The sequence below is a fragment of the Coffea arabica genome, chromosome 7e, assembly GCF_036785885.1.
Source record: "Coffea arabica cultivar ET-39 chromosome 7e, Coffea Arabica ET-39 HiFi, whole genome shotgun sequence".
Classification (NCBI taxonomy): domain Eukaryota; kingdom Viridiplantae; phylum Streptophyta; class Magnoliopsida; order Gentianales; family Rubiaceae; genus Coffea; species Coffea arabica.
This window is the reverse complement of record NC_092323.1, coordinates 42,996,135-43,009,770: the sequence shown is the minus strand read 5'-3', so window position 1 is coordinate 43,009,770 and position 13,636 is coordinate 42,996,135.

The window sequence follows — 13,636 nt, the reverse complement described above, 5'->3', positions numbered from 1 at the left end:
CTTGTGACTAAGTCATACCTACGCTCGTAAATATGAAATTAACTACAAGTCATTTCTTTTATAAAATTATATGGAATAAACCATCAAGACCACAGAGGTGCACTTCTACTCTCGTGAATGTACTCCCTAAATTTAGTATTTTTTTGAACTAGTGTTAAATCACAATTTCTATTACTAACTTAACACCTTGAGATTATCACAATTAATGGCCAGTTAATTATGATTGTAAAAGTAAAAGTGCTAAATAACTTATTCAAAATAATAGCATCAAATAGCCAAGCAAATTTCACAAACATAGTAAAATCCAAAGAAAACACAATACTTGTATTATAGTTAAACATGAAATCAAATACAAAAGATAAAGTGATAAAAGAGAGGTTACCCTTGTCACATGAATTTCAACTCTCCATTTTTTCTCCTTAACTTTTTATCCAAATCTAATAATTGAAAAGGGGGAGTTGGGTGAATGAACAATAAAAGAGTGTCTCCGTCGGTCATGTCAATATTGGTTGAAATGTTGAGGTTATTGCGGTCCATTTGCGTCGGTCTCTTGCCTTTCCGGTTGTTTGTGTGATTAGGATTAGCCTTAGTGGTCATTCATTTTTCAGTCATGCCATTTCTTATTCCTCTTTACTCAGCACATGGGAAGATCGATGGTATAGTTGTGTGGTTTCTTTGTAATTTTTTTGTTCTTTGTTCCTCTTTTATTTGTGCCTTTTTTGCATCCTCTGATCCACAGACATGGCCCACATACATATTTATGAGTATTACTTTATGCTTGGGTATATCTTATTTTTCTGTTATGCCATTCATTGTTTCCTTAGTTCAGCATGTACGCTTTAGTTGCTTGGTTGCTTTGTAATTTTATTGGTTTTTTACCCTCATTTTTTTTACTTACTATTATCCTATGTAGACCAGACGAATGGGCCGGTTTTTCTTACCGGTGCTTCTGCCAATCTCCGCTGTTGTTTGTTGGAAAATTTCCCTTTTTACTCAGCCCTTTTTTCGTTTCCTCTAGCACTAGCATTAAATGTTGAATGCCCTTTCAAGCACCACTTGTTTCTAAAGTACCTGCTCTTCTGTACTTTTCATTTGCTTTTGTCATTTCTAGACCTATGACAGATATGACCATCCATACATTTTCCTCCTCCTTAATCATGTTATTGCTTTTTTTGTCCCTTTGTTTTTATATTTTTTGCTAAATACCGAATTCCTTTTACGTTCTTTTCTGCCTTCAACCTTTGCATTCATATTGCTTTCTGTTCTGTCGTGTTTCTTCCTCCTGCAACTTTTTTCTTTCCAGAAGCTTGTTCTTCAGGTCAGTTGCATTTTCATTGTACATGTATTACGGTTATTCCTTTGCATTTTCCTTTCTTTTATTCGTGCTTTTGCACTGTCATTTTTTCCTTTTCCTCTGCCCTTTCTCTTTCATGTCTTACATTCTCTATGCCTATGTTTATGCTTTTTGCTCTATGTTTTTTATTGCTCCTTCAATGGAAAATAGGTATTGTAATTAAGTCTTTTTCGATTGCACAATTTAATTGAGATTTTTGTCGTTGTTAATACTTACAAAATGTGCCATGTGATATCCCTCAGTGTCAGACAGTTACCTGCACCTTATATTTATGTATGTTTTATAGGCTTTTAACACTGCAATCCTTTTTTTTAGGTTCTGTATTGTGTTGCTGCTTTTGCTCTTATTAAGCTTGCTGGTTTGCACAGGTAATGCACTTTCTTTTATTCTTTTTTCAATCAGTTAGAATGTTACATGTTTTTACCGTAGTGCTTTTCCTTTAACTTAATCGTTCGTGTAGTATACATATGTTGCTCATTTTTATGCTTCTGATTTTCCTTTCATTACTATTTTGTCCTTTCTGATTATTATGCACTTAATTTTTTTTTTGTCTTTGCTTTTTTATGTGCTATGAATGTAATCGCTTTATTTGAATATATTTTTGAAAAATTAAACATATTTTGCGGTTGACTGTGTTTGCATGCTTTGCTTGTCTATTTTTGCCCATTTTTAGCATTCATGGGTCGCAAAAGAAAATTCATCTCTGATGACGATCGTCGGTTACACAAAAATTATCGCGCAAGAGAAATATATGCAACATTACCTGAGACCAAAAAAGCTGAAATTGCAGCTAAAAAATGCCAAGCACGCCTTAAATCTAAATTAGCTGCTTTATCGTCATCTTCGAACCCCATTGAGGACATAGAATTGAATGCGATTATTGCTCAGTCTGTAGTGCAGTCAAACGCATTTATTCTGGGTTCTGCTGCTTCTGTTTTAGAAACTCATCAAAACGTTGACCAAGGTGCTGCTTTGCATGCCATTTGTGCATTTTCTTACTTATATATATAAATGAAATATTAATCATGAACACAATTTTACTCCTATTTAAACACCTTCTTGTATCAGCTTCTTCATCTGTTTTAAATGTTCTATCAAATAGCAAAGGCTCGCCTAATAGTCAATCAGGTAATGTGCTATATCTTATATAACACAATACAAATATATGTATATAAAATAGTCAGTTTTCTTTTTACTATTAATTGTCTATATCTATAAATCTTTTCTATGAGTCTCGATATTTTGTTTCCATACCTGTAGACTATATAGCTAATATGAGGCCACCAACTGAAATGCATGATGTGCTAAACATGGTATCAAGAGCTATTGGTAGTATTTCTAAAAGGATGATGCTCAATTATTATATAGTTTTTTTGTGATTAAACTGTCCTATCTATTGTTTATCCTTATGACGTCTTTTTCGTTCCTCTACATTTCATTTAATATTTGCAGAATCTATAGCTTACACCGCACCAACAAATACAGCACAAACTTTCTCACATACCATGTCACCTCCTATTGGTATTATTCCCACTGCAACACTATTCATCTATTATGCACCTATTTAGAATTTTCTTTTAATTAATTATATTTTCTTTTAACATCAATAGGTCATCGTCGTAGACAACAAAATAAATTCCGCATAATAGACCAAATACCTACTGAGCCAAATGTTTTACCCAAAGTTAAGGATTATGTATACTGTGGTGCAAAGCGTTTCTATTTAGAACCCCCTAGATTTTGTTGTTGTGCTGGTGAAGTTCGATTAGCACCTAATGAAATGCCTTCAGAATTAGTCAAATTGTACAGAAGTAATAATGAAGAAGCAAATGAATTTCGCCAGTGTGTTAGAAGTTATAATAACATGTTTGCATTTACATCTCTCGGAGTGCATTACGACAAAGAATTCAGCAGAAGAAATAGAGGAATTTATACATTCAGAGTTCAAGGTCAGATGTACCATTTTATGAATCCATTGAGTCCTTCACATGGCCAGCCTCCTTCGAATGTTCAATTATATTTCTTCGACACAGATCATAAAACAAGCAACCGTATGGCCATTTCTCCTAAATTTAAGGAGTCTATTATAGAGCAGCTTTAGAGAATACTAGATTGCAATCCATATTCTGCATTATTTCGCCACTTAGCAGGCCTTTCGAATGTCGATGGGTATAAAAATTTTTTAAGGTCAGACCCAACTGTGGATCAAAAAGTATTCAATACACCAACAGTATCGCAGGTAGCTGTAGTTTGGTTTGAGAATTATAATAATATTGGAGACACATCTCGTCATATATAAGTTTATACAAAGTCAGGGAATGTGCAAATTATAAAGCACTATTTTGGCTGTTTTGATGCTTTGCAATATCCACTTATATTTGTAAATGGAGAGACAGGATGGCATGAAAGAATACAGGGATTTATAAAAGGTGTTGATGACGTTGCTGGTTATGCCACATGTATTGGTGAAAATATGAATTTTGATACTCGTGAAGATGCATACCGGCTTTTATGGCAGAGACTAAAGGTTAATTTTTATACAATTCCTTTAATTTGTATTTGAAAATTTTATGTTATATTTTATAGTTCAATATGCAAATATTGAGATTTTACTGCTTCCTTTTTTTTTTTGCAGCATTAAAACAAAAGAAGACCAAAAAGCGAACAACAGTTTCTTGCCGCGAGTATTATGCGTATAAGTTCTAGATGCAACAATCTGACAGATCTTTTTTGCTTCATGTTGCAAGATTTTTTCAGCAATTTGCAGTAGATACATATGTTAAGATAGAATCAACTCGTTTGGATTTTCATTGAAACAAACAGTGACACATTCGAACAGAATTATACCAAGGAATCAGTATCACAGCTAATAAGGCATCGGCCTCAAATGTAGGAAAACGAATTGTATTGTCGGCATCATTCATCGGAGGTCCTAAAGACATGAGAAAAAGATATCTTGATGTAATGGCTCTTGTTCAGCGTTTTGAAAAACCAGACATATTCTTAACCATGACCTGCAATCCAGCATGACCAAAAATTAAAGAATGCTTGCTTGATGAAGAAGAAGCGCATAATAGGCCTGATCTCACAGCGCGTGTTTTCGGAACAAAATTTGAAATACTGAAAGATGACATTGTCTAGCGAAGTTTATTTGGAAAAGTTATTGCATACGCCTATGTTATAGAATTTCAAAAGTGAAAATTGCCATATGCTCATCTCCTTATTATTCTTGATAAAGATTCAAAATTATACTCACCCGAAACTTCTGACAAGATAGTTTCTGCAGAACTCCCCAATCCAGCTGTTTCTAAATATCTGCACGGCTTAGTCGTCAATCATATGCTTCATGGTCCTTGTGGAGATTTCAATCAAAATTGCCTGTGTATGAAGCAAAATGGCAGATGCAAGAATAGCATTCCAAAACCCTTCTTAGAATTCACGAAGCATGGAAAAAATTCATACCTTCTATATAAGCGTCCAAATAATGGTAGGAAAGTGCTTGTTCGGGGTCATGAATTGGACAATCAATGGATAGTTTCGTATAATCCATATTTATTGGCAACATATGATTGTCATATAAATGTTGAAATTTGCTCAACAATTGAGGCTGTCAAATATCTATACAAGTATATTTACAAGAGCTATACAAGGATTTTGTATCAGTTAGCTGCACAGCGAACTGATGGAGTTGTTGATGAGATTACAAACTTCCAATCCGGAAGATGGATTTGTGCTCCAGAAGCTCTTGGGCAAATTTATGCATTTGATTTAAATCAAATTTATCCAGCAGTTATGGCTCTGCAATTGCATTTCGAAGGACAACAATCGTTAGCATTCAATGAAAATGATGAGCTTGAAAACATTGCTGCCTGTGACAGATCATCAAGGATAATGTTGACTGAATTCTTCCGTATGAATAGGTCAAATGCAAAAGTAAAATCGCTCCAATGACTATACAAAGAATTTCCGCAGCACTTTAGATGGGATAAAAAAGATAGAATTTGGGAAGAAAGGCAGCAAAGACAATCGGTGGGAAGAATCGTCTCAGCTCATCCTCTTTAAGGTGAAAGATATTTTCTTTGAATGTTTCTAATGCATGTTCAAGCACCAACATCATTTGATGACTTTAAACGTGTCTCTAATGTAACTGCATCAACATTTAGAGAAGCAGCACAATTACATGGTTTACTTAAAAACAATGATGAAGCTAATACATGTTTAGAAGAAGCAGTTGCTTATCAAATGTTATATACTATGCGCCAGTTGTTTACCACTGTTCTTGTACATTGTGCACCAAGTAACCCAATTAAGCAGTGGGAAAAGCATGAAGTAGCGTTGTCTCAAGATATTAGCCACAATAGTAGCCTAACAATGGTGCAAGTTAAGAGGACAATGCTTGAGCAGATTAATAGACACTTGCAGTGCATGGGCAGATCAATTGCTGAATTCGGTATTGCTCGAGATGTTTTACAAAACTTTACCTTGGATTCTGATATTAGAGAAATCGATATTGAGATGAATATACAGATACCAGATGAAGATCTTGCTTCGGTTTCATTGCTGAACAAAGAACAGAAGCATGCTTATGAAAACATAATAGCTCGAATTAATCAAGGCAATCCAGGTGTTTTTTTTTATTGATGGTCCTAGAGGCACTGGAAAATCATTTGTATATCAAGCTTTTCTAGTAACAATTAGATCAAGAGGTGATATAGCACTCACAACTGCATCGTCTGGTGTTGCAGCCTCAATGTTACTGGGTGGTCATACAACTCATTTGCATTTCAAAATTCCTATCCATGATAGTGAAAATAATGGCTGCAATGTCAGCGAACAAAGTGCAACTGTTCTGTTAATCAAGCAAGCAAAGCTTATCATTTGGGACGAGGCAACGATGGCAAAGAAATATACAATTGAGTCCCTTGACAAATTGCTAAAAGATACCATGAATTCAGAAACAATTTTTGGAGGTAAAGTTGTAGTTTTTCGAGATAATTTTAGACAAACACTGCCAGTTATAACAAAAGGCTTCAAAGAAGACTACATATCTGCCAGTCTTATTGTTTCATATGTTTGGAACTATCTTGAAAAGTTCAAATTGGTTGAAAATATGCGCGCTCATCTTGATAAATCATATTCTAACTTTTTACTTAATATTGGTAATGGTACTATTCCTTCTTTTGATGATAATAAAATAATACTTCCGCATTCTCTGCTTATCCCATTTATTGACGATACTACTTCATTGCAGAACTTAATCGATGTTGTTTTCCTGATTTGAATTGTTTTGGAGCTAATTCTCTTGAAATACTTAATAGAGCAGTGTTAACAACAAAAAATGTTTTTGTGGATGAAATAAATAACTTGTTGATTGCAAAATTTCTAGGGAATGACATCAAATATATTAGTTTTGATGAAACAATAGATAAAGCTAAACAATCAGAACATGAGGATTTTCTGAACACATTACATCCTCCTAGCTTACCTCCACATGAGCTAATTTTGAAACCAAATTGTCCAATAATGTTACTACGCAATTTGAATCCAGCAGAAGGTCTATGCAATGGCACAAGATTGATATGCCTTTCATTCACTAAACATGTTATACATGCTAGAATAGCAGTAGGTAACTTTGTTGATAAGGAAGTTTTCATTCCTAGAATTTGTCTACACTGTTGCGATGATCAAGTCTATCCTATTCCATTTAAAAGATCTCAATTTCCAGTTAGATTATGTTTTGCTGTGACAATAAATAAAGCACAAGGTCAAACACTAGATTTTGTTGGTTTGTATTTAAAAGAATCTATTTTTTCCCATGGTCAGTTATATGTAGCTTTATCTAGGGCTAAGACTATAGCAAATGTCAAAGTATTGATACGCCCTTCGACACTAGAACTTCAAGATTGTGCAACTAGAAATATTGTTTATCATGAAGTATTGGGCCTTTGCTTTATGTCTTAACTAATGCACATATCAATTTGATTTTGGTTGTTTGCTTTTTTCAGAATTCGTGATCTAATCATCCTGTCTCATCTTTGTTTCTATTAATGTATTCATTTTTAATTTCCTATTTCATATGAGATATCTGATACACTTAAATGTTTCATTTTTATGATGCTGTTTGTTCCTTGTTTATGCTAACTGTCTAGCGTTCCATTTCTTGTTTTCTAGATACGTTATTATATACTGCCTATTTCATTTGTTCTTTTCTAAATACATTATGATATACTACCTGGCTTCGATAAATTTTTCTATTTAATGCCTTTACTATACTAAATTATGTCATGAAAAACATGACTTCTTGGAACTGTCTATACTTATTAGCTCTTAATTACCTTTTTTTTTTACCCATAATCTATTCATTTTATTTGCATTTCATCTTTTTCCATTATAACAATTACTGTTTTATTCTGTATTTCCAAAAAAACATTGCTACTTGTTTATTAAAAAATACTTTCAGCTTCTAAAACTCTATTATTCTTTATTACTATACAAAAACAAGCTATGAACTTAATATATTTTTGTGACGACCCCACCTTCCCCTAAGGCGAACCAGAGGGTTTGGCGGGTCGCCTGCCCAGCTCTCGCCGGGACTCAGTCGTTCCTTAATCAAATTCGAAATAAAACCACAAGAATTCATATAGCAAACATCGAAACTTATATACATTGACAAACCCAAACGGAAGTGTAAAGATTGAATATACAAAGGTTCTCAATCCTTCATACGTCCAGCCCGTGCCAAGCACAAGGCGAGAACCACTACAAAAGAAACAAAAGAAACAAAAGAACTAAACTGGCTAGTCTGTGCTCTCATTCTGCTCGCCGTCCCCTGTTAAGGAAAACAAAACTAAAGGGGTGAGGTAAAAGCTCAGTGAGGTTCCGAACAGGTAATCAAACAAACAATTCAATATATCGCACATGGAGTATCAATAATTCAAGAAACATTTTCAATGGAAAGCGATAGTAACATTCATTAAAAGGATACGGGCTCACATGGAGCTATTTGTTTGTTCGTTCTCTTGACATTTCCCCTTATTCCTCCAATCGTTTCCAATATATTTTTTTTGTAAGTAGAATCCCTCGTTCATCTCTTTTTTTTTTCTTCCGGACGTTGGCCGGACTCCACCCATCCGGACATTGACCGGACTCCTCCCATCCGGACGTAGCCGGACTACAAGGTAATACTCGAGTATACCAAATTCACCCAGGGTCACCATATCGCCCGATTCGATCGGTAACGAAGGGCAGTGGCCAGTTCAGCCAAACGGCTTACATTCATGCACAACTAGCATTTAATCATTAATCATTGAAAATTTCATATTTATTTAGGTCGAGTGCGATAAAGTACACACTCGCCTAGAAAACGCGTTTTAACAATCATTGAAAGCACGTAACACATTATCAATTCATAATAACAGGCCAATAAGTCAAGGGATATAGCAAACAAGGAACACTCACCTAGGCACGCAAAATAATGTGTAAAATATCCCTCCGAATAACCCTCAGTCACTGAAAAAACCTAAGATTGAACAAGAGAACACATTATAGTTTATCGAGCAAAACAAAGAAACCCGACTCATTAGGAGTAAAACGTGTAAAGATGACTTCCAAGTAAGAAGAGGGTTGTTGGGAACCAAGGATGAAAAACATATGGAAAAACAAAAAGACTCTTAAAATCGTACTTGAAAGTAGTTCACTTGTGACCGATAAAACCCTAACTCACACTTCTATATTTTGGGTACGGAGTAAGTAAACATTTGGCGTTTTAAATCGAAGAGGTATCATGTTTGGGAATGATAAAACAGTCATAATATTTATCAAACGAAAATATACAAATTCCAATAAAAACTTAGTGCTTGAGTGAAAATTTGGGCAGCACACCCTTTGTGTTTACCTAATTTCCCAGCCATTTTGGCTTCATTATTTTCTCAAATCAGTCCCAACATCTCATACAAAAATAATCTCACTTCCAAAAGCCGTTCACTAGGCTTCAAGTCATTCAAGTCATTTAGCTAGGAAATTAACCGGAAAGGAAAGTCAAGCCCTAAAATATGCAAGCAAGTACAATGAGACTCGATAACGAGTCGTAAACCAATGCCAAATATGACCCCAATAGGGTTCCATAAACATATACAATCATTAGAGAAAACCAGAAAATTCGGAAATGCAATTAGCTTTGGCCCTAAAAAACAGTTTTTGACTTCCTTTTTGCGGTAATGGCACCAAATGCCCTATGATTATCGGACGAAGGTGTAAGACCCACCATTTCGAAGCTAAAAGTTAGGGCTACAACATCACAGAAGGTCACTCAATCCAAATCCTAGCACAACTAGGTCAAAAATGCAAAATACTATACCAGAATTCCCAAAACAGGTTTGCAAATCACACAAAACTGTAATTACTATAACTCAGTCTATACAAGTCCAAATGCCGAAATTCCAAAGGAATATGATAGCTAAGACATCCAGTAACATTTCATCAGAAGACACCAACTTCAAAATCCAAACCAAATCCAGTCAAAATAGGCAATTACTATCGCAGTTCCGCACATTCTGTTCACCAAAAACAGCAACAGTAAAAACGGCATAACTCTCTCTATACTACTCCAAATTCCCTGAAATTTTGTAGGCACTTCATACTCACCAATACCTACAACTTTCATGTTTTGATCAAAGTCCAATTCGGCCTCTAGCTATGACCTAAAATTTCGGACAGAATGTAGCTTCAAGAACCCTAATTTTCCAGAAATTCTTCCAAATCCAAAATTGATTGCAATTATCAACTAGTCACACCTACTAGAGTCAAAGCCCCTTATTACCAACCATCAAAAACAACCACACCATCAAGATCATATGCAACCAGAAAATTCCTCATAAAATGGAAAACTTCACCAAATCAAGCCAAACCAAGAAATAAATCATATATTCCAACACTCAAGCCACTTCTAAGCATAAGATAACCATCATTAGGTGTAGTAGAGGTTCAAGCATCACTTACCAAGTAATCAAGAGAGATAGGGAGTGTGGACACCTTAGCTCTCCAAAAAAAACTTCACTAAGCACTCAAGAGCACCAAAGGAAGGAATTTTATGGAGTAGATTCTAGTTTAAGCACTTGAGTTGGGTGATTTGAGCTTGTTGGAAGCTTAAACTTGGAAGAGTTTTTCTTTCTTCTTGGATGAGAGGTTCGGCCATCAAGGAGCAAGAAATGGTAAGTTTTGTTCAATTTTTAAGATATTTAAACAAGTGGTCAAAAGGTCAAAAAATAGAATAGTAAACCATAAAGTCCACCCAATGGGAACATGACACATGGCACCTCATTAAATGCATTCTTATCATTCTTTTCTCTCTCACATCAATCACTTCACACACACTACTTATCTCTTAACACCCGACAAATTTTCCACAGTATCCGAAACTTAACCGTATTGGCCGAATTTTCCCGAACTTTTCGCACTCGTGGGTCCCACGTCCAATATATATTCTTACTGTTCTAAAACTACTCCAATACTAGAAAAATCATCTTACAACTCTAATTGCTCATAAAATCCATCAAGAAAATATTCCTAAGCCAGAAAATGCAGAAAACATGCAATTAAGGGGAAATAAACCCTCGGAAAAAAATATTAGGGTTTTACGGGTTCTCACAATTTTGATCCTTTTTAATGATTTTATTATCCCTAAATTCACAAAATTTAAACAAACCTCATATTACAACTATATATTAAGCGTTTCTAACACTTTTATAGCCAATTTTTCTGCTTCTTCTTTACATAGTATATCACAGATGGATGACAGATGCATTCCTATCAAGAATCTAGAACCAAAGCAACGTGATTGGTTTGCAAAGGCATATTTGATCAAAAAATCTCGTGTCATGATAACTCCCTTGAAGCGAACAAAAATTATTCAAATGCTAGTTGCGGATGATGAGGTATTTCATTTATTCTTTCACTTCTATAAAATAGTGAACACTACTTCTAAAAAAATTCCGAATTTGAATACATTATTAACCATAACCATGTATTTATTTTTTTATATACAGAAAGAAACAATTTAGGGTGTCATTTATGAATCTGATATAGATTCAATTGTAGACATATTTGTCCTTGAAAAATACTACTGTATAGGCAGTGCTTATGTTGCTTCTGTTCCTAATCCTAAAAATTAGCTTGGAACCGTTCCACTTCAGCTCAGTTTTACCAAAACTACTTTAATCAAAGAACACAAAGCTCAGCTGCCTATGCCAGTACATGCCTATTATCCCTTGACATCATTCTGGCATCTTGATCAAATTCACGGAAAAGAAGCAGAAAATTTCAGTATGAAAATTAACTTATATTTGTACATTTCATTTAGTCGCTTATTATCCTTAATTGTCCCTAATTATAAGCTTATCTTTCTCCTCAATTTTAGATATCATGTGTGCCATTATTCAAGCATTGCCTCAGTAAATTATACTAGGAGAAAAATCATCAATTATCGAGGAATTTGTTATTGTCAATCAAGAGTAAGAATTTTTTTACCTTTGTTCAGCTATTATTATGCTCCTTATTTTAAGCATTATTAGTAACTAAATTATTTGTTATAAAAGATGTCGACCAATGGTGCTTACACTGTGGGATTCTTTTGTTGACCACGAAGGAGCTAAACTCATAAACATTCTCCATAGCTATCCAATTGTTGTTCTTCTCAGGCCTAAACTTGCGACTTCCTATGGTAACAGGAGCATTTGTCTTGCACTTTTAGTACCACGTATTCTCTCAAAATAACTAATGTAATTTCATCAAGCATATCTTTACGCACTAAAAACAGCACCAACATTCACTTGGATCCACCATTCCCACAAACTGCATCTCTGGCTACATGGTACACTTACTCTCTTGTCGTTTTCACATTTACATTGCAATAAAAAATATTAGTATTATTAGACAACATTCTTTTGCTTTTTCTTTTTTTTTTTCTTAGGATTCAAGAAAACAAAGATTACATTGGAAAAATCACAGCTAAAAAACTTTAAGAAAAGTCAAAGCAAACAATAGTGGCTCCATCTCAGCAAGATATTCGCCAAATATCGCAGGTCCTGAGTTCAACTTTTCTGGTATGAAAGCTGTGGTTATTTACACTTTGTTACATGTACACTTTTACTTCATATTATATGCTAAATTAATGCAAACTATTTTTGTTCCATGCAGACAAAAGATTTTTGGATCAAAGGAAAGCTCAAAATCTGTGACGGCCCCACTTCCCTCTAAGGCGAACCAAAGGGTTCAGCGGACCGCCTGCCCAACTCTCGCCAGGACTCGTTGATCACTTCAAACAAAATAAGATAAAACCTCAAGGAAAAGTAAAACAAAACCAATTCCCAAACTTGAAACGCATACTTACATTCATTTCTATCTCAAATTAATATACAACCCAAATATAACAAAAGTTGTAAGTTCCAATACTTCCAATCCCTATTCGAGCACTAGAGAGAGTACAAATTGCAATAAAATTCAAAAGGACTAGACTATACTATTCTATACAGGTCTCTCGCCCTTGTTCGCATCCCCTGTAAGGAAAACAAAACTTACGGAATGAGCTAAAAGCCCAGTGAGGTCTCGTACGTATAATTAAAGCAATTAAACAAGACATTAATCAGAAAATAACAAGTCATTTAGAAAACATTCACAATATAAAGCAATGATAACACATTCATTAAAAGGATACATGCTCACATGGAGCCCTTCATTCATTCATTCCACCAATCATTCCTTATTCCTTCAACATTAAAATAATTTCATTTGTAAGTGAAACTCCTCCATTGTTCCGACCATTCATTCATTCATTTCTAGGGCTGCAAACGAGCCGAGTCGAGTCGAGTTTTGACCTAATTGAGCCGAGTCTCGACATAATTTTACTGAACTCGAACTCGAGTTCGAGCTCGACGAGCTCACAATTTCAAGCTCGAGCTCGAGCTCGAAAAAAATAAAAAATAATTATTTTATTTTTTAAAAAATAAATAAAATCAATATTTTTTTCTTAATAAATAATAAAATATTAAGGACATATATGTAATTTTACTATTAAAATTAAAAAATATAATATATATATACTTAAAATAAAAAAATTAAAAATATATATATACTTAAAATTTAAAAATTAAAAAAAAATATATATATATATATATACACTCGAGCTCGCAAGCCGGCTCGTGAGCTAACGAGTTTAATATTTTGAACTCGAGTTCGAGTTCGATTTCGACTCGAGTCGAACTTGACTCGAGCGCGAGCGGCTCGATT